The sequence below is a fragment of the Canis lupus genome, chromosome 2 (genome assembly GCF_011100685.1).
Source record: "Canis lupus familiaris isolate Mischka breed German Shepherd chromosome 2, alternate assembly UU_Cfam_GSD_1.0, whole genome shotgun sequence".
NCBI lineage: Eukaryota > Metazoa > Chordata > Mammalia > Carnivora > Canidae > Canis > Canis lupus.
The window spans coordinates 60,724,664-60,746,380 of record NC_049223.1 but is presented as its reverse complement, the minus strand read 5'-3'; the positions used below and the strand labels follow the sequence as shown (position 1 = coordinate 60,746,380).

Here is a 21,717-nt window from a genome sequence, read left to right as displayed (position 1 = left end):
TACTTTTGGAAGGTAGCTAGAGGGAGGTACATGACTTCTTTTTGTAGGAAAGGATGCTAACAGGTGAAAACAAAATGATTTATTGAAGGATATGAGGCATGGGAACTAACCCATGAGAACTCCCTGGGTGTTAGTCAGCTAGTGCGGCCACAACACATAGCACAGGTGCGGTGGCTTCAGTACAGATGTCTCTTCTCATCGTTCTGGAGCCTGGGAGTCCAAGATCAAGGTGCTGGCAGGGCTGATTTCTGCTAAGACCTCTCTCCTTGCTTCTCACTGTGTCCTCACGTGGCCCTTTCTCTGTGTGTGTTTCACAGAGAGCAGTCTCCTCCTCGTCTTCTTCTTAAATTTTATTTATTTGAGAAAGAGAGAGAGAGAGTGAACTTGCCTACGAGAGACAACAGAGAGGAAGGGCAGAGAGAGAGGGAGAAGCACACTCTCCCACGGAGCAGGAAGCCTGATGCAGGATTCAATCCCAAGACCCTGGGATCATGACCTGAGCCGAAGACAGATGCTTAAGGGACTGAACAGCCCAGGTGCCCCTCTTCCTCTTCTTATAGGGACACTAGCCCTATTGGATTAGAGCCCCACCCTTAGGATCTCATCTAACTTTAATTACCTCCCTTAATGGCCCCATCCCAAATGTAGTCACATTAGAAATTAGGACATTAATATAAGAGTTTGGGGAGGGGCATAAATTAATCCATTTCAGCCTACATGTCCCCTGGAGTGACAGATATCAACCCTTTAGTTGCTGGCTCCTGAGGACATCTGGGGTCCTGAGGGAAGGGTTGGGGTATTCAGGGCTTAGGCACTCAGGAACGGACCCATTTACCTGCGTGCAGGCATAAGCATTTTCATCTCTAAGGATGGGTGAGGCCACTCCTGCACAGCCCACGAGGATGCCAGCCCTGCGTGGCTGTGCGGAACAGGGTGGAACAGTGTGTGACAAGTTGTGCCAAGTCACCAGGAGCAGGACCTTTTTTTTTTTTTTTAGGACCTTTCAAAACAACAACAACAACAACAAAAATCAAGCAGGGGTCTGTGGCACTGGGAGAGGCTTTTAAAATCAAGATGAAATATTTGCTTTTAAGAGTGGTAGAGCTCACTGCCTGGTCCTCCGCTGCCTTTTAGGAGCCTAACTCGGTTATTTTCTTTTTTTTTTTTTCCCTTGGACTAAATATCTGTCTTGATGGGCATAAAGGGAGTAGCTGCATCAAACATCAAAGTCCTCATTACTAACCAGAGGGAGGCACTTCTCTCCTCTCTCTTAAGCCCAACCTTATCTGGAGGGACCTCTGTCCCCAGAGCTGTAAAACAAGCTCTTTTTCTAAGCTAACGGTGCACAATAGTGTCAAATTATGTATAATGATTTTGTAATGTGAACTAATGCCACCAGGGACCTCGTGGAAAGTACCACTTTCATTAAACTTATCCAGCAACAGGGTCTGAATACGAATTTAGAGGCGGCAGCGGTGAATTGCAAGGCACATCCGTTGTCAGCATCTGCCGCCGCCCCTCCACGCAGAGATCCACGGGGCAGAAGCCGGAGCATTGCACATCTGGGTTTCTCGGCGTGGCAGTGGGACGAGGCGACAGTGATGTCCTCCCCCATCCCTTCTCCCCCGGACCTCAAGCCTTGTGAGGCTCTTGGCCAGCAGACGGGGCGCTGCCTGCCGCTCTCTGTTGCAGACACGCTCGCGTCTCCGGAGCCCTCCGGCCCCTGGGAAGCACCGGTGAGGGCACCCGGGCCTCGTCTCGGAATTAATGAGACCACCAATTACATTCATTTGCTTCAAGTGGAAATTCCAGCAAGGACTCCCCCCCCGCCCCCATTTCAGAGTTTCCCCATCTCCTGTGCTTTCCTTTCCAACGAGTGGTTAATTATAAGAAAATCAACCCCAAGGAGGACACATGCAAGAGACCTCCAAGGAAGAGAGCCGGGAAGTGCCACCTCTCCTGCCCAGTGTCTGGTCCGCGAACCCCACTTCCGAAGCCTGCGTCGCCTTCCCGGGGACCCGATGGAGCTCGACCCTGCGTGTGTTCAGGCCACCACCACCACCAAGAGATGAGAGAGGACACCACTCACCAAAACTAACCCAGATGCCATTTTTCCGACTCTGCTAATCTTAATTGAATCAATCTCCCAGCCTCTCTTGACAGTGAAAGATTGCTCAAATCTGGGAGGCCAGGCTGGACACGACTCCTAGAAGAAAAAAAATCTTCCTTAATCATTAATTTGTCCATTCCCTCCCATTTGGCCCCATTCTTCACTGTCTACGCGGTGCACCCCCCTGCAACCTTCCTGTGTTAGTAATCACTCGTAAGTGTTCTCTTCCCAATCCGCTCACATGACTGGAAACCAATTTGCTGGAAGAGGATACAGCAGAGCGGCCCCCACCCCCTCCCTCCCTCTCTCTCCTGATGCTCTTTTTCTCTCTCCTTTCTATGAAGTGCAGTTGAGCTTTCATTAAGTCCGGTGAGGTCTCTAGTACTGCTTTCTGGACACATTGGTAGACGGGTGTAGGGAAGACTTTCCCCAGAAGCTGAACCTACAGCACAAAAAAAAATTGGTTTTAGGGTCATCAGAAAGAATGGTATCATCCTCCGGTGCATCCTGTTGTCTAACAGATGGAACTGTAGTATCTTCGATATGTCTCAAAAGGAAAAGGACTTCTTATGTCCTCTGAACTTAAAACTTAGTTTTCAGAAACATCTCTCCCCCTGCTCCCCTGCTCGCCAAATTATCCAGAGCTCTCAGACTCTACGTTCAACTGTGATTTTGTCCTTAAAATGTGTTTAATGGTTAGTGAGAAATATGCTTGAGGTGCAAGTTGAGATTAAAGTAGAGGAAGGAAAAGAAAAAAAGAAAAAAAGTAAATAAAATAGAGGAAGGGAATTTGCCAGTGGAGCCCATGACTTCTGGCTTGGACTATTGCAGTAGTATGTTAACCGATCTCCTGGCTTCTATCTTTGCTTCCTAACCCTCTGTCCTCCAAAAGGAGAGTGCAACTTTCAAAACAGTTCACATCGTTCTGCTCCTCTGCTCAAGTTTTCTTTTCTTTTCTTTTCTTTTTTTGCTCAAGTTTTCTTAAGATTTCCATCTCACTCAGAATTAAAGCCCAAGTCCTTCTATGGGTCTGGTCCCCAGTGATGTCTCCAGTCTCATCATATGACTCTCTTTCTCACTCATTACACTCTGGCCGTCCTAATCTCCCTGGGTACTCCTTGAACACATCAGCCTTGTCCCATCTCCAGTCTTCGCCCTGCGTGGCTGTACTCACCTCTGCTATCTGCGTGGCTCTTTCTCTGACTTCAGGCCTCTAATGAAATGGCCACTTATCTAGGAGGCATTCCCGGACTCTCCTATCTAATAAATCACTCCGTCACTCTACTTTATTTTTCTCTATAGCAGTTATTCTCATCTGATCTACTACTCTTGTATTTTCTGTCTCCCCCACTAGACAGTAAACTCCATGAGAGGAGGGACTCACCCCTTAGTAGATGTTCATTAAATATTTGTTTAATAAATGACTATTATCCCAGAGACAGGATTCAGGGAAACGGCTTTAGTGAATTGGGACTCTTTAAGGCAAATTATCTTCATTTCAGAACTCATACGATGTCCCTTAAAATGTTTCATATTGATCTTGAATTTCCCATTAATAAAGATGGGAAAAGTCCACAAAGGACTCTCTCTGTTGATCATAATAAGTAGCAGTGTTTGAAGGCAAGATATGGCAGTTGTCATAGTGGACTTCCAACCCAAAGGCCGTCGCTGCTTGGGACTAAGTATCTTCCACCACACAGCCTATCTTTGAAGTCAAGTCCAAGTTCTCAACCCAAGGTGGGTTGCTCATTGCAGGTGGATTTATCGTAGCCCTGTGGATTGTTCCCTGGCCTGTACACGTCAGCTCCCCCGAAGGCTCCTCTGCGTGCAAATGCCAGGTGGTAAAACAAATAAAACACACTGTTCTTCTCTTGTGCCTCGTCATAAATCGGTCCTGGCCTCACTCACGGGGCTGGAGTCAAGTCTGATTTACGCGGTTCATGAGATTTATGGTGTCGTCATTTAACATAAAAAATAAAACCTCTCAAACATGAGTTCTTACACATAAATTCCAGAGCTAGCAAATGCTTGGAAACTTTTGTTTTCTTTAGATGATGCTGAACATGCGTGCCCCACCTGAGGGATCATTTACGGTAGAAGACTTCGCCACAGAGATTTCAGTTAGAGAAGAATAGCGGCTGTTGAGTGGAGTCCACATTATGCTTTGTGTAGAGTAGGTCCTGAGAAATGGTGAGTTGATTTCTTGCTAAAATTGGGGTCTGCGCTGAGTGTGGTGAAGGCTAACTTCAGTGTGACCCCCTCCTCGGTGGAGGAGGTGCAGATTCTGTGTGGCAACGGTTGACATCATCGGCAGACACTGCATCTTCCTCGGTTGCCCCGGTGAACTTGGTGGATGGGGTGCGGGAGGGGTGGTAGAAAGTCCTCTGCTTTAGAAGTAAGGAAACATAGCTTTGCACGGATTCATCATTCATTCATCCTCATCCGTAAAATAAAGGGACTAGACTAGAGAGCTCATTGCCGAGATACCCGTTCTATTATATGATTCAGTGCTCTAGAAGGAAAGGAATGGTCCCTAATTTTTCCTTCTTTCTTGCCCTTCCTCCCCAACAAGGTTTGATGCAAGGAGACATGCTCAGAGTTTTGCTGAATAGAATTTTATTTTTTATCCCGCAAGTGTGGTGTGAGGGTAGAGGTGGGGGAGGAGTTTCTATTCAATTTTATAACATCCTCAGTGGCTCATAAAGACGAAAATAATTCTTCATCCGATTTAATTTATAAATGCCATTTGAGTAATACCTGAGGATTTCTAAAAATAAAATAATAAACCTAAGCAACACTTCCCTTGCCTAAAATTTAGTAGATTTTTGTGATATTTGGCTATTAAAAAAATTCTTCTTTTCTTCTTCAGGGCTGATAGTTGTCATTTTGAAAGCAATTGGGTGTTTGGGTGTTTTCCACCACTCAAAGAATGATAAATCTCACCATCTGCATGCTTATATGGAATATATATATATTTTTCCTGTTTAGGTGACAGTTTTAGGATCCTTCTAAGCAGTGATAAAAAACTCGCAGTTATAATGTGTGATCATTTTGCCTTTCATTATAATGCAGAATTTCTCCATGCAAAATCAGGCCAAGATGTAAGCCTAAACCCAGGGGCAAAATTCATTCATTATGCATGTACATTATTCCCCCAAATATTGATAATACTTTTCATAATAATTATTTTACATATATTAGCTCTTGCTGCTATATTAGTATTAAAGATACCTTTATTAATCTTGAATATTTTGCTGAATAATAAATAGGATCTCAGAGGCTTGAGTTAAAAGCTGCTCTTAGCTAGAATGCTGTAAATCAGTTGTTTTATGAATAAAATTGGCTTCCATATTTTTTTCCTCAGGATTGCTTATTTAAATAATTTTCCCATTTATTGAATGTGTATATTTTTTTCTTTTTTTTTTTTTTTTTTGCTGGAGACCCATCCCCCTGCTGCTGCTCTACCTCCTGGCTCTCTCTCCCAGTTGGAGAAAAATGCAAAATCACATAAACCTTTTTCTAAACCTTCACAGTGAGAAAGGGCAAACACTCTGCATTATTTAGCAGGCAATAGGCATTTTCGTCCCAGTGAAGCGCTCTTGCAGCTTGCTCTTTCTCTTTCTCTTTCTCTTTCTCTCTTTCTCTTTCTTTCTTTCTTTCTTTCTTTCTTTCTTTCTTTCTTTCTTTCTTTCTTTCTTTCTTCTTTCCTTTCTTTCTTCTTTCTTTCTCTTTCATTCTCTCTTCCTTCTTTCCTTCCTTCTTTTCTTCCTTTCTTCTTGTTATGAGCTAACAATTTGCAAGGCTTTGAAAGTACGAGTTCACTGATGCCCTCATACTGCTAGTTGCATTTCCCCCATTTTCCATGTGATAAAATTAAGGTTTAGCTAGGTTAAGGTCACTTAGCTGGCAAGGGGTGGAGTCAGGATTTAAACTCTGGTTGGTCTAACTCCTGAGCCCATCCAGCACAGCCTTGGAGGTGAACCTTCACAGCAAGGTGTTTGTGTGACACTGAGGAAGGGGCTGGGCCACAGGGTTTGGGGGTTCCAGAGAGCCCTGTGCCCTTTGGTGGGTAAAAATGGGCGGTGGAAGGGGACGAAAGTGGCTTCCATCAGGACAAGCTTGGATACGATGCACATCACCCTACAGTGGTCTCCCTCCTACTTGTATGGTTGGGTCAGCACATCTTCTGATTGTGTCAGTGAGCAAGGAAAGCTTGTCTCTTCTTAGACTTTCATAATCTCATCTGGTGTAGAGGCCAAAGGCTTACCCACTAGCACCCATTCTGACTGACTGACACAGTCGGCCTGGGAATAGACTATGTCCAAGGCAAGTCATAGTGGATTGGGGGTGCGGCTAGGGAAGGGGACCTGGCAGTGGACATAGTGGGTGCTGCTTAACCTGGGCCAGATTGTGTAACTGCTGGCAGCCATCTTTCCAAGGATTCACATTGGGGACTTAGAATTATGGGTCTCACATTCCAAAGAGCGGGCTCTGGTGAGGGCATGGCTTTTCCCCAAAGTCATACAGGAGCTGCTTCTCTATGGAGCACGTCTTCATTGCCCAGAGAGGGAGAAACAAGGGTGGGGCTCCATTTTCCTTGCAGCCCTGTGCTTGGCAGACATAGCCTTATTTATTGTCTGCTTGCCCTGTCTGTTCTCTCTGCTGGGATGTAAACCTTGCAAGAGCAGGAACTGGGTCTGACCTGTTTCCTGAATTATCTCAACACCTGGAACTGTACCTGGCATTTGATAAATGTTTCTTGAATGAATGGATGAATCAATGAATGGATGAATTGTCCTAATGAATTTCCCAGCGCCTATGGTCCTCACCCTTGAGAAATTCCTACCACTCTCACCTCTGGCTCATCCTCTCCAAACTCCATCTTCTGGATTTGAACACCTTATGTGGTTCTGGATTTTCTTTCTGAATTCCTCTAACATCTTCCAGTTTTGCCATTTAATTGTGACCCACGTGTGTTCCTTGGGAGCAGTCCAGGGCACAGAAACATATTCCAGAAGTAATTTGTATTCCTAAATATGGCCTCTTCAGCTCCCACAGCTAGGGGCAGCCTGGCTTAGTCAGGTTTTAGATATGCATATTATTATGTAAATGTCCTTGAATTGAATATAATTTCCTTAAAAATATTTTCCAATGGAAAATAGATCTCCTTGCAGGAGGAACGTAGCCAGGCAGTACCTGAAGAAAGCCTCATTGTTTGCATGAAGTGTGCATGAGACATGCATGAGTATGAGACATTTCAACAAGCTATTTTTAGGATTAATAACAACAACAATAACTAGAAGTTATTAAATTCTTGTGAAGTGCCAAGCATTGAACTAAGCACTTTAAAGATGTTTTCTTATTTAAGTTTGCCAACGACCCTAAGAGTACTTGTGGTTATTACCCCCAGATTACAGATGAGTAAACTGAGGCACAAGAGGGTTTTGGAACCTGCCCCACATCCCCCCATCTTGAGGAAGAGCTGACATCTAATGCAGTCCAGGCTGCCCCCGGACTCCCTGCTCAAACTCTGCCACCCTGACTGGTACCTCTTTAAAGGCATCGCAGAGGAAATGTTTAAGTAAATCTGAAGGATTAAGAAAACAAAGCACAATATCTAACTCCCTTCCATGCCTTATGTTCCATGATTCTAGCTGGTTCCAATGCCTCTCTAAGGGATAACTTGGAGAAGCCAGATATTTCTGGTTAACAAATATGTGAAATAAATCAGAATACATCCTAACTTTAATACAACGCACAGAATCAGACCTGTGAGTCTCTGGAGGAGCTATTCCAGGGAAGATTGTGCTTCTTTCTTTAAGGGGATGTTTGAAATCCCATGCACACATGCGCCCCACAGACTTTTTCTCCACATGACTAATCCAGTCTCCCGTGACCTCTCTTTAGTGTGACGGGGACGCAGGGAACAGAGCCTGCAGCTTCTGCCGACCCCAAACATTTAGTTACATTAATCACAGCACGTTTTTGGACTTTGAGCATCCAGAATGAAAGACACTTTCTTGGGGAGACATTGATCAAACAGTCTACAGGTATCTGTACATCGAGGGACATTAATCATCTCTGCATTATCTCGCCCACCAGTAGAATATGTAAATGTGATTCCTGTCAATGATAAGAGGAAGTGAAATTATTCTTAGAGATTGGTCCATCTGGAGCTGTTGATACAATCTTACCTAAGACAATAGGTTGTAAAGATAAATTTTTTAGCATTACTAATCCGGTGTTGCCAATAGCCATGGAGAATGGAGAAATTTAAAACCAAACTAAGGATGTACAGTCAAGAGAAGAGAGGAAAACAAGTCCCAGCTTTGCTCTAGTTCCTGCAATATTATTTGGCAACCTAGCAAGAAAGATGCTTTCTGCATAATTAAGGAGGGCATTTGGAAGGGTCTTGCTAGGCAGTTGGGGAGAGTGTTCTGGAACATTTCACATCCAGCCAAAGGTTTAACTCTAAACATACACAAGACAAAGGCTTCAAAACCCCAAATGAGATTTCTACTGTTTCTAAAGACTAGAAATTGACGGATTTTATCTTCACAAAGGAATCTTCCTAGACCCTTCTGACCCATCAACTTCCCCCATAGGGTTGGCAAAAAGTGTACAGTGTAGAGAGGAACAGAAGGAAATGGAGAGAGCTCTCTGCAGAAGAGGGGACCCAGGGTTCTAACCCTTGCCACACTTCTTAATAATCAGAGTTTTGGGCAAATTCCTTCCTATCACTAGCTCATTTGCATACGGATTGTATACACAAAATGAAATGGATTGGATGCAATGTAAGATGATGTCTTCTCCATGATAGAATGACAGTCTTTCCTAGGTGTTCTGTCTTCTTTGTCAATCAAGGCTGAGAAAGTTAATGAGTTCATAGAGGACCTTGAGATGCTGACCTACAGGGGAATCTCCTGAGTTATGTATTGTGTGGCCACAGTGCCCAGAAACTTTGAGATTTTGCTGCTAGTGATCTTGAGAGGTGCCCTGTTATGAAAGAGGCCCCTGGAGAGAGGACATAACAAGCTTGAATGAATATCATCTTTATAGAACTTACATCACTCAGGAATCATTGAAAGCAGGAGGGTGATTGGGGGAGCTATTCCTTTTTTAATGTGTGAATGCGAAACACATTTTGATAAAACTTTTCAAATTCTAAGTTACTCTGGGAAGATTACTGAAAATCAATAGAAAGAGTGAGTTTTCAGGGCCCTCCCTACATTTTAACTCTTCTCTCCTCCCTTTATATTGATAAATAAAAGAAGTAGAGTCCCAAATTGTTATTTTTCAGCTCCTGGCTAGAAAGAAGATGAAGGGTTTTGATGAGGCATGAGGATGATCTTTCCCAACAATTAATGATAGAATAGCATGAGATGGGGTATTAAGGGAGGCAAAGAATTCCTCCTTTAGGGACCTTTAAGAAAAGAACTAAGTGATGACTGGCAGACTCCAAGAAAGAACATGGTAATTTCCTTCTATGATGTCAGTTTCCAAAAGGTCAGAAATACTGTCTTTCCCCGAATCTTTAGCTTTCCTCCAATAATCCATTATGAATCTGACATCCACTAATTTGCCTAAATGTTCCTTGAACTTGATGGGGTAATGAGTTCCTCAACTTTGCTATTACCTGTGAAGGTAAAACTATGTCTCTTATGCTCTATGGGTTGCCTACTTCATATCTCAGGATATGGCAAGCAACTTCAATTCACTTATGCCCCTCTCATCATCCCTTTATCTAGAATTAGTAGTCTTAATATTATTGTGGGGGTTTTTTTGTTGTTTTTTTTTTGTTTGTTTTGTTTTGTTTTTAGCTTGTGCTCACCAAAAGTTTTTCTAGAACTTGCCAATAATTTTAATTCCTCGTTGTGGTGTGGTGTTGTGTTTACCATCCTGTTTAGTGGTGGGATTATTGGGCGGGAACACCATAGTATTGAACAACGATAAGATAATGCTTTCTGTCCACACTTGAGACCAGATTCCCCAAACTTGTTCTGAAGAACTAAGTCATTTGAATTCTTATCGCTATTACTTGAAGAGAGAGTTTTGTTTACTAAATTCTAGGTTGAAGAAGTAAATGGTTCTAAATGGAATGCAGGTCTTCTCAATGCTTTTAAGGGGCTGGAGAGCTCTCGGACTGTCAAAGAACAGGATGACAGTCCTTCACTTCTCCTGAACGTCTTTAACCACAGGATCCCTTTTTCTAAGTGTACTTCTTGTGATGAAAGTCTGTGGCACAGGTGTCGGAGAAAGATGAAGTTGAAAGTTATGTGCCTGAAATGTGCTAAGAGAATCTACTCTATATGGTGTTTCTGAGAGGGAGAATAGACATTAATCCTAGATATCTTGTACAAATTTAAGAATTTATGATAACATGTGAAATTTACTTATTAAAAAGATCCTTAGTAGAAAAAAAGTTCCCCTCACATTCTGCTGGTAGGATTAAAGATTGGCATAGCCTTTCTGGCCGTTGATTTCACAATGCTTGTCAAAAATGTTAAAAATGTGAGTACTTTGTAAGCAACAAGTTCTTCTCTAGGAATTTATCCTAAAGTAATTATTAAATCGTATTAAGACTTACTTCTCATGTTATTTACTCCCATATAGTTTATAGGCTTGATGTTAAAAAAAAAAAATTTAATGGCTGGCATGGCAAGAGCACAAACTAATCAGAACAGATGGCTCCTGTACAGCATTGGTGTCACTGGACTCATGCACAGCAACTAAATATTAGCCCTGATTCTTTATAGGAGAGATGGAAATTAAAAACAAAATCTTGCAATAGGGAGATTGTTACATAAATTGTGATCGATCTATGTGATGGAATACTTCCCAGCTAGTAAGAGTAATGTTATTGAAGACTCTTTCATGGCATAAATATTCTTGAAATATTATGGGAGAAAAACAGTTTAGAACTGTGTGTAGATGACAGTCCTGTTGTGAAAATGAAATATATATACGTGGAGAAAAGATTGGAAAGATACACATCAAAATACCAACGTCGATTATCTTTGGTAGTTTTGTTTTCTTCATTTTATTAGTCTGTATTCTGCAGGTGGGGGGTCAGCAAACTGGTTTGTGAGCCAAGGCTGGACCACCATCTGTTTTTATAAGGAAGTTTTATTGGAACACAGCCAGGGCTATTCATTTATGTATTGTCTATGGCCACTTTTGAGCTACAATAGCAGGGTTGAGTAGGGACAACAAAACCTAGCCCACAAAACCTAGAATATTTGCTAGCTGGCTCTTTACAGAAAATGTTTGCTGAGTCCTGGTCTAGATTATCTGTAACAAATACCTCCTACTTGTATAATAGAAAGACTTAACACTAAAACAGAAAGCAATAAACTATGGGGTTTAAATACGAAAACTGTCCCTTCTAAAAGATGGACATATAAAGGAAAAACTGTCAGACACTGAGTTATATTTATTTCCCATATTTATACCTCTCAAAAAAGTTTCAAGGGGAGAATAAAACAGAAATCTAACAGCCTCTTAGATGCCATCTGAGATAGAAATCACCACACAGAATGCATAAGTGAAAGTGTTGGGGTTTTCAGACAAGAATGAGTTTTAACCAAGATACCAATAACATACATCTCCTCACCCACCCATTTTTCCCTTCTCCCTCTTCCCAGTCCCTTTTTCCCCTTCCCCTCTCCCTCTACCCAGTACACAGAATCTCAATAACCATCCTATTTGAACTGTTAAAGGGCTGATCCTGTCTTTGGTTCCTTGAATTCTAGCTTCTTGTGTACTGACTCCCCCTCCCTTTTTCCTCACTGCCACCCCCCAGGAGATGAGAGATTCCCCCTCTGGAGAACGAAGGTCTCCAAGGAAAGAGCAATAAATATTGACATTTGGGGGTCTCCAAAAGCAAAATATGGCCTTTGACCAGTCATCAACACACTCACAGATTTCCACTTGCTTTCTAGGTCCTCTCCATTAAATATAAACAGAAGGCCAAGGATCTTTATATATTTGAGAAAAGTCTTCAGTGTGAAAAAACCCAGACCCTTCTCAAAAAAAGAAAAAAGAAAGACAATACAAGAGCTAGAATGAATATTAAAAAACAAACTATAACATCCCCAGAGTGATAAGAGAATATATTATATCTATGAAAATCAGCTGGTGTAGAACAAAAAGGAGTTCTTGGAAACTGAAAGTATAATGGCAAAAATACTAACATGTAATAATAAGAGATGGAAGATAATGTTGAGAAAATCAGAAGATCAAATTAGGAAAAGAAAACCCCAAAAGATAGCTATTATGGGAAAAGATCTATTTAAAAAGGCCAAATTCATGTATCTTGATTCTATGGTCAGGAAGGTCAGAAAGTAGACACACAGTAAGTAGAGACAGAGACATTTTGAAAGGAAAATAAAATGCAAGAAAACTGCCCAGAAGTTTTCAGATTCAATGACCCATTGGCTTTCCAGAGCCATGAATGAGAAACAATTGACACTGAGTCCTCTTATGGTGACAATTCAGAACAAAGATAAAGAGAAGGTTGTAAAAGATTTCAGGGAGAAAAAAAATCACACTTCACGAATTGGGGGTTAAGAAGATCCAGAGACTTCTCAACAACAGCAGTGGAAGTTAGAAGACAGTGGAGAATAGCCATCAAACCCTAGGAAGAGAGTCTTCTCATCCTAAAATTCTACACTCAGCAAATTCTTTGTCCAAAATATTTTTCAGAGTTAAAAAGCAAAAACAAAACAAAACAAAACTACACCCCCCCACCTTGAAACTCCCAGAGAGCTACTGAAAGGTTTATTTCATCGAGATGAGCATATATGGGTTGCTATACAAAATATCATAGACTAACTAGGTGGCTAAAAACCATAGAAAGTTTTTTCCTCACAGTTTTGGAAGCTGGAAGTCCTAGACCAAGGTTTAGCCAGCTAGAGTTCAGGTGGAAGCTCTCTTTGTGGCATATAGTTGGCCACCTTCTCACTGTGTCCTCACACAGCAGAAAGGGAGAGAGGGAGGGATGGGGGTGGGGGTGGGGGAGAGGTTTGCTATCTCTTTCTTGTCTTATGAGGGCACCAGCCCTATCAGATTAGCATCCACCCTTACCATCTCATTTGTCCTTTATCAGTTCCTCATGGGCCCCATCCCCAATCTAGTCACATTGGGTTTTAGAGCTTCCAGTTATGAATTTTGTGGGGACCCAAAGTTCAGACCATAACAAGGGTGTAAACCACAAGAGAGGAAGATAAGGAATCCAGGAAGCCAGAGGGAGAGGCAAACAAGAAGCTGTAGGAACAGAGCATTGCACAGGTCTGGAGAGTTCCCAGCCTGGCATACACCCAAAGGGCCATAGGAGGGGGTCATTTAAGAAGAAAAACAATGTGTTTGAGACTGGAAATCTGGACCAAGAGGCTGATGGAGCTGGGAAGCACAGTGGAGGCACAAACCTGGAGTTCTTTGTGAGCTGGTGGTTTTTCCTGTGCTGTTCCCTCTTCTGGAATACTACATTCACCCAGCTAATTCTCATTCTGCCTTTAGGAGTCACCTACAATGTTAGCTTCCCTGAGGGAGGCTCCCTGACCGCCATATTCTTCTGCGGTGCTGACTTTTGCCAGTTTCCTTCTTAGCTCCCATCTTAAGGAAGAATTGTTGGGTATTCTCCACCCTTCCCTCTTTCCTCTTCCAAATGGGCATCGTGGAGAACTGAAGGACCTCCCATATACAGTAGGATCCAATGATATCTGAGCTGGGCCCGGCACCACCTCTTTCTACTATAACCTGCACTTCGGTAGAGAACAGAGCCTCTGCCTCTGGTCTGGTATCCATAGTAGGCCCAGGGCCTTAAATTTTCTCTTCGATCTCCCAAGGACGGGAGGAGAGATAAATTTTTCTGACTTCTAGGGAGGTCCCCAGTATGGGCATTCAAATCAAAGTGCTGACTTTTAATTCTACAACAGCTAACCTTCCTAGGTGGGTAAGTTAGCCTTACTGAGTCTCAGTTGTTTCCTTTGTAAAATGGGCCTAATAGTAGGAATAGGATGTGTCTCAAGATCATTCCTAGAATTAAATAAGGTAACAGCTCTAAACCACTCAATATACATCTGGCTGGTGGTGCTCATTAAATGTTCGTTATAGTTATTATGGCTGCTATGATTGAGCAAGAGCAAGTTGGGAAGGCAGGTGCTTAGCCAGGCTCTTCAGTGTTGGGTAGTCCAGGAAGGAAAGGGAAAGTAGGACTGGCAAGGGAGAAGAATCTAGTGTTTACTGAGCACTCGCTCTGTGCTAGACCCCGGACTTTCAACTTCTCATGGTACCGTTGGTGTCCCCATTTCACAGATGAGAAGCCTGAGCCTCAGGAAGTTAGTAGCATCACTTGCGAAGACAGGAGGTGGCAGAGGCAGGTTGGAAGACAGATTTTCTGCCTTGAGGGTGCCTATGCCATGCTCTGGGGGGTGGGGGCCCTGAGGGCTTCTGTCCCTCTCTTCCCTAACCTCTTCAGGCCTGATTCTCAGCCCCGTAGCCCTCTGGAGCCAAGTTGGGGAGCTCTGAGGCCAAGCTGAGGGCGGGAAGTTAGATCATCAGCCATCCTTTAAGGGGGTAATTAGCTGACTACAAAAACAGATTCTTTAACCGCAGCAATTCGCCCCACCAGGGGAGAGGGGAAGTCAATGTTTTTATTATAAACGGAATCATAGAGGGGTTTAAGGCTTAGTAGTGTTTGGTTTGGTTTTGTTTTTTAAAGGCCTGAGGTGGATCTTGGCATCTGCTATCCCAGCCCAGAAGAAAGGAAGTTTATTTTCTGGGTCAGATTAAAAGACTTGGGCTTTCTTGATTTTTATTTTCATGGAAAAGAGCTGCCTTTGCTGAGTCTCCCAGACCCTCTGTCCCCCTCTTATCCAGATTTTCTGATGCTTTTCCAGCCAAGTGATAGGAGGCAGTTCAGGTAGTTAAAAGCCCGAACAGGAGGCAGTGAGGGGGGGCAGGGGTGGAGGAGTGTAGAGAGAGAGAGAGAGAGAGAGGGAGGGAGGTACTTGTAAAGCAGCTCCACCGTGATGGGGAAGGGCTGCTGAAAAGCCAGAGGGCAGCCTGAAGGTCTTGGGATCCAGTGGAAACAGGGTGGAGCCCAAAGGAAGTGCTTCAGAGGCTCAATTTACTGCTTGTGTGACCTTGACCAAGTGACTTAACCTCTCTGAGCCTAATTTTCGAATTGATGTAGGGAGAGGGGGGCCCTATCTTGTCCAGGGAACAAGCCTACCCAGCATGATGTCATGTCTTAGGGCACAGGTTGCCTGGGTTTGAACTCTAGCCCCAGCCTTTACTTGCTGGACCAGCACATGACTTAAGCCCTTGTTTCCTCATCTGTAAAATGGGAATCTTATCATTAGGGCTGTCTGAGGTCAAATGGAAAATGTGCTTAAAGTAATGCCTGGCCCATGGTAAGTACTCAAGAAACACCAAAACACCAGTGATTTTATAGGATTATTTAATAGCATTGTTAATATGATCCCTCTTGTTTCTGTAAGGGGAGTCATGGATAATAAAGTTGAGTTTAGGGTCAAATAATGGGAAGATATAAATGTCTAGCTAAGAAATTTGCATTCAAAGAACCAACTTTTGAATTAAAGTGACCTAAGATGTCTCTTTATTCAACCTACTTAAGTAACAGATGGAAAACCAGGGCTCAGGAAGAGGATGTAGCTTGTTCAGGTCCTGCTGTGGCTGAACTGTAACCAGGAAGGGCAATTTAGAGGTAAGTCAATAGATTATCGGTGGGAAGGCTTCCCTTCTAGAAATCTCCCATATTACAGCTCCATTGATGGTATCTAGAATCCTTCCCAAAGGGCTTGCATTTTAAGGCACCTTTCCTATTCACATGCAGACACGTTAAGCCCATGCAGGACTATTCACACTGTAGTCAGAGTTAGTTTATCAGAAGATTTCCAGTGTGAGAGTAGGGTCTTGCTGGGGAGTTCCAGGGGCAGATAAATTGTGATCCAGGGTAGAGGTAGAGCCTGGAGTCCTTAAGGCTAAGTTGGCCTCAGTGCGGTTGGGGGGTGGGGCTGCTGAGAAGCCAGATGGCAGCCTGAGGACCCCCTCTTCCCCCTTCCCAGAGGCACCAAATATATATGTCTTTATGGTTGACCCAAGGCTTTTATAGTTTGGAATCTACTGAGTTTTGGGCAGAGATTCCTCATCCTTCCTGACCACTCAGAACCCAAAAATGCTCGAAACGTTTGGCCAGTGGCATCTTAACCTCAGGGGCCCATTTGCAACTAGGCCCAGTGCATTGGGTTCAACCGTTTCCCCAGCCCACACTATTTCTGGGTTACGTTATTGCTGCATTCATGTGTTCAGATCTTTCTCCAACTGGAAGAGACTTTGGACATTTTATAAGGATATAGGGATATGTTAAATAAAACAAGATGGTCTCCAGCCCCCCTGACTGACCCGCCCCCTTAAAGAGCAAAGCAAGGAGGAAAATGAATGTAGAGCAGAATGCTCAAGTAAGGTGAGGTTGGAGTGCTCTCCACTAATCCCAGGAACCCGTCTCACCGGACTGCATCTGACTTGGTCCAGGGGGCAACTTTGGCCTTTCTGGAAGCTAGGATGGAATCTGTTTCTTTAACCCTCTGAACACCATCATTGTTATTTCTAGTCATAAAAGACCAGCTGAGACAGAAGCGAAACTTTCCTCAACGGACCCAACCACGATCATGGAACCCCCTCCCCCAGAAGAGGGGCTGCCTTCGTAGCCCTCCCTTCGTATCATTAGTTTACCTATTTATAGGTATGCCTGCTATGGGTCAGCACTGTTCTGGGCTGTGGGCACGCAAGTGTTAACCAAACATTCCCCCCCTCCCACCGTGTCCCCCCACCCCGGGGCTTACCATCAAGCCTGTATGTTTTGGCACATTATCCATTAAAAGTCAAATCCTGAGGAATTCTCTAGGACCTTGCCCTCTCTGAATGCAATAAAGACACGTTGGAGAGGAATGTGGATGAGTTAGGGTCCAGCCAGTCAAGTGCTGTTTTTTTTTTAATTTATTTAAATTCTAATTAGCATATAGTGAATTATTGGTTTCAGAGGTTCATTATTGCTTGTAACACCCAGCGCTCATTCCGTCATGTGCCCTCCTTGATGCCCATCACCCACTTACCCCATCCCCTCTCCCGCCTCCCCTCCAGCAACCCTCAGTGTGCTTCCTATGATTAAGAGTCTCCTACCGTCTGTCCCCCTCTCTGATTCATCCTGTTACATTCCCCCCACCTTCTTCTGTGCTCCTCTGTTTTGTTTCTTGAATTCCACATAAAACTCGAGTGTTTTCAACAGAGGGGAGTGAAGGCAGGGGACTGATGACAGCTAGAGGAGGGGTAGAGGTGCTGAGCAGGGGTCGGGGGTGGGGGCATGCGGTGGAAGCAGCTACCACCCCAGCCTCCCGGGGCTGGCGCGATAAAGGGCACAGGCTGTGTTTCCCAAGCACCGGGACCAGGGTCACCCAGTGGAAGCTACGGCCTGGCCCGTAGCTTCCTGTCTGCCAAGGGCCTGTGCCACAGGCAGATGCAGTCTCTGAGAGCCACCTAAGGCAGAGAGAGAGACACAGCACAGCGGGGTGAAGGACTGGCTTTTCGGTCTCCCCACCTTGCAGGCTCCCACGGGGGCGGCCTCCCAGCTAACTCCTTAGACGCCGGTGTTTGCAGGAGCCTGAGATCCACGGGCATCCTGCAGAGTCGGCGGCCCCTCCAGCTCTGCTGGACGTGTGTGCAAAGCCGGTGGCCGGCCATGGAAGGGAGGCCTCGGCAAAATCCTGTATAGTAGCCCAGAGAATAAACTCGCTGTGATCCTCAGGGGTAATCCACAGAATTCAGTGGTGACTTCTCCTGGAAAAATAAAATAATGACCACCACCAATGTAGCAGAGCGCCTCCCTTGTGTTAAATTCTTCCCCAACGGGACACCTGGTGGCTCAGCAGTTGAGCACCTGCCTTAAGCTCAGAGCGTGATCCTGGGGTCTTGGGATCGAGTCCTGCATCGGGTTCCCCGCAGGCGCCTGCTTCTCCCTCTGCCTCTGTCTCTGCCTCTCTCTGTGTCTCTCATGAATAAATAGATCTTTAAAAAAAGATTCTTCCCCAACCGTAAATATGTGTGTATATATCCTGTTGCTGGGCAGTTTTATACATGAGAAAATGGGAGGCAGCCCACCTGCTCGAGGTGCCGTACTGAGCCAGAGGCAGGACCAAAGCTTGGGTTGCAGGCTGCCTTGACTGCAAGCACTATGGCCTCAACCACAGAGCCTTGGACCCCCGAGGCTCCTGGGACAACAGGCTCTGGAGCTACACCGCCTCTCTCTGCACGCTGAGTCCCCGAGAGACAGAGGCAGCTCCCTGGGCAGGGTGCAGGGCTCAGACCCGGATCTAGAAGGAGAGCCTCCTCTGGACACCGCTTCCCCCACCCACACACCAGGTAGCGTGTAAATGTCTGGGGCCACCCAACAGCCTGGAGGACAGGCCATGGAGCTGTGGCAAGACCATGCACGGCCCTGGTGCCCAGGGGACTGAAGCCAGTGACTCAAAGGGCAGCGCGTGTTTGCCTCAAGGTGTGTGGGGTCTGTCCAGCGCCGGCATATCTTCCCCTCACCCTTACATTCCGCCCAGTCGATGGCATATAGGGTTGGCCCTCCCTGGGCCTTTCCTGGCTGGCCCCGCCTGTGTGGCCTCCAGCTGCTCCTCTGCGGCTGCCTGGGGCTACAGGATGCCACACAACGAGGCTCCTACCTGCTCTGGAGTTCAAGGCTGATCCCACGTCGTGTGTCATCCGAATTGGGAAAGGGGCAAGGAGGAGGCAGCGAGCCTCCAGACGCAACGGGTAGAACACTGCTTTGAGGCCAGGTTCCCATGACCCTACTTGCCAGTCTCCAGTCATTCCCAGATGCTGGGCAGGAGCTGTGTCCTCTGAGGACCTCAGATGGCCAGAGGTAGAAAAGTCAAATCAAGGTGAGGAGCTGGGGGGCTGGGGTGATAGGGCAAGTTTTCTTTGAAGGCCACGCCACGGAGTTTCTGATGTGGCTTTCACACGTTGTAATAGGCCTCCCCGTGTGACAGGGCCTGCGGCCCCGGGACCCTGGCTTTATCACTCCCTAATCTCAGTTTAATTGCTGTGGTCAATTCACCCTGCACTTAATAACCCACAGCTTGGGATATTGTTTAATATGGTTGACACACACTTTGCTTTAAATGTCAGCACTGGCCGGGCCTGGGGACTTGGCAGGCTCCCTGGGAGAGATGGCAGACGAGTAGTGTCATCTGCTCAGCGTCTGGGATGCTGGTATGTTGGCCGTAACTTTGCTGGCTGGAAGGGCTCAGCCACTGCCCAGAGCTGAGCTATTGGATGGGGACTACCATCTCCCGCCCGTCTCCCAGGCCTACCCGGCCCGGAGCTGCTTTCCTCTTGCTGAGTCTCACCCAGGGGCCTGGGGAGAAGAAGGGGCGTCTGTCAGGCAACCATCCTTTGCTTGCAAAGTGGGTTGTGTCCAGGCACGAATGAGCGGCCCGTGGCCCTCTGTGTGGCCTGGTCCGGGTTGTGTGTTTGTGACCAAGACCCCAGGGGCGGCTGTTGGGTAAATATCACACTCTGGTTGAAGGATTGTAAGCAACGTGGGTGAGGACAGCTGCGTCAGGATGGCTCTGCCTACCCGTGGTCGCTCTCAACGGGCAGACTGGATGGATGCATTTTGGCGACCCGACTCAACTTCCGTTCCTTCTGCTTCTGATGAACTATGTGATTCAGCTGGATGGCCCAAGCCAACGGAGCTTCCCAGCTAGACTCTTGGGTCCTTAGGACCACTCACTGAAACTCTCTGTGGGAAATGCTTTTTAATCTACAGGACACAGGCACCCAGGAGTGCTGGAAGGACCCCTGACCCAAGCTGAGCCAATCAGCTTCTCTTTCCTGGGGATCAGGAACTCAAGATGAAGAGACAGCACTGCTGTGGCTGAGGGCATCCCTGAACGGGAATGCGTAGTCTAAGGAGGCATGGGGCTGCCATATATTTGCCACTGGGCCAGGTTGCAGAGGAAGAAGAGTGAAGTATACAGACCTAGAGATGAAAGGGAGAGGGCCCCCCACCCCAGAGGGCTCTCTAGCTCGTGGGTCCAGTCTCCCCCAAAAGAGTAGGGTTTTCCTGCCCCTAGTTTCCCTGAGATATCCTAAAGCTGCGTGACAAGTCCTCCCTTTTGCAGAAGCAATGTGGGTTGGTTTGCCATCTTCAAACCAAGAGCTCTGCCTCGAAGAGTCAGGAAAGTATTCTACACAGAGCTGCCAGGCTGAGGGCTCGTCTTGCTATTAGGAACTTGTATTTGGGATCCAGTTTGGGGGTGGGGGTGGGGAATGGAAATGTGTCAGGAAGGAGTCTGTCGAGGGTCATGTTGACTTTGGGTGTGGGGTATTTGTTTCTAGGGCTGGAGCGCCCATCAAGCTCCTCTCCTTGGTTGGGTTTCTCCTTCTACCTTTGACATTTGGGGAGGAGCTGGAATCTGGCATTTGAACCCCAGATCCAGCCTGGGCCCATTTGCTCTAGCCTCTGGTCTGATTCCACTGTCCAGGTGAGGATGGCTCCTTGCAGACTATTTGGAAAACTCAGGTGTGCCCCAGAGTACCCGAGAGTCAGTTTGGGAGAAACTCCTCCATGGGCTTTTCCCCTTTGGGCTCAGCCCTAGGGAAAACTTCTATACCCTGAGACCACCTACACCCCACGATAGCCTGTCCTCCAAGTAGGACAGTGGCTAGGCCCACAGTACTTCTAGGGTGCATGAGAAGGTCTTAATGTTAATTTCTTTGAAAATCAGAAGAAGATGAATGTGATAGTGATAAATATATAACAAGGAATCCAGCCTGGATTCAACTTGTCTTTATACCAACACAGTTGTAAAATAGAGGTTCTAATATATTTTTTTATGAAGGAAGGGACAAACAACTTTCAAGTGTAACAGTACTAACACAATACTAAAAGTGCCCAAGTCCCACAAACAACGTCATAATACGGCCCTGTCCATGCCCCTGCTCCTAAGCACATGTGAGGGTTCCAGCTTCCTAGGAACCCCAGGTGGAGCCCACCATCAAAGCAGATAGATGTGCCCTGAATTGTTTAGTGTGGTCTGTGGAGAGGGCAGCAGCCCCAAGTGCCTGCTGCTCTGACTCCCATGTCCTGGCCTTGCCTGCTCTGTACGGGTCGGGACGGGGGGATGACTAGCTGCTCTGGGATCATTACTTTTCCTGTCAGAATTGAGCTCAAAATGTAGCCAAATGGAGGCCTGAGCTCAAGGCAGAAGCTCTGAAGACTCTGCATTCTGCCCAGAGGTATGAACACTGGCCCTTGCAGCCCATCAAGTTGTACCTGAACTCTACCCTGGTCTCTTGCAGGTGGGAACCAGGCCATGCCCTGCTTCCTTTCCTTCCCAGAGGCCACAGAAACTAATGAGAGCTATCAAGTGTCAGATTCATGTCCTGTGTTATTTAATCTAATTATGCCAGCAGCCCCAAAGGAGGGTACTATTATTAGTCCCATTTTATAGACACAGAAACCGAGACTCCGAGAGACTAAGAGGTTTGGTCAAGTTCAGAAAGGTAGTAAG

General features: G+C 45.7%; 2 long non-coding RNA genes across 2 annotated transcripts; one reads left to right on the top strand and one right to left on the bottom strand.

The window, feature by feature from the left end:
* Positions 1-171: 171 nt before the first annotated feature.
* Positions 172-2,208, bottom strand: LOC119870072. The gene is made up of 3 exons (XR_005355029.1): positions 2,090-2,208; positions 836-1,000; positions 172-342 (listed from the first exon to the last, which is right to left on the bottom strand). It is a non-coding gene; the product is annotated as an uncharacterized LOC119870072 (long non-coding RNA).
* A 7,403-nt stretch (positions 2,209-9,611) lies between these two features.
* Positions 9,612-17,123, top strand: LOC102155462. Its single transcript, XR_005355028.1, has 3 exons — positions 9,612-9,754; positions 15,750-15,839; positions 16,746-17,123. It is a non-coding gene; the product is annotated as an uncharacterized LOC102155462 (long non-coding RNA).
* The last annotated feature ends 4,594 nt before the right edge of the window (positions 17,124-21,717 follow it).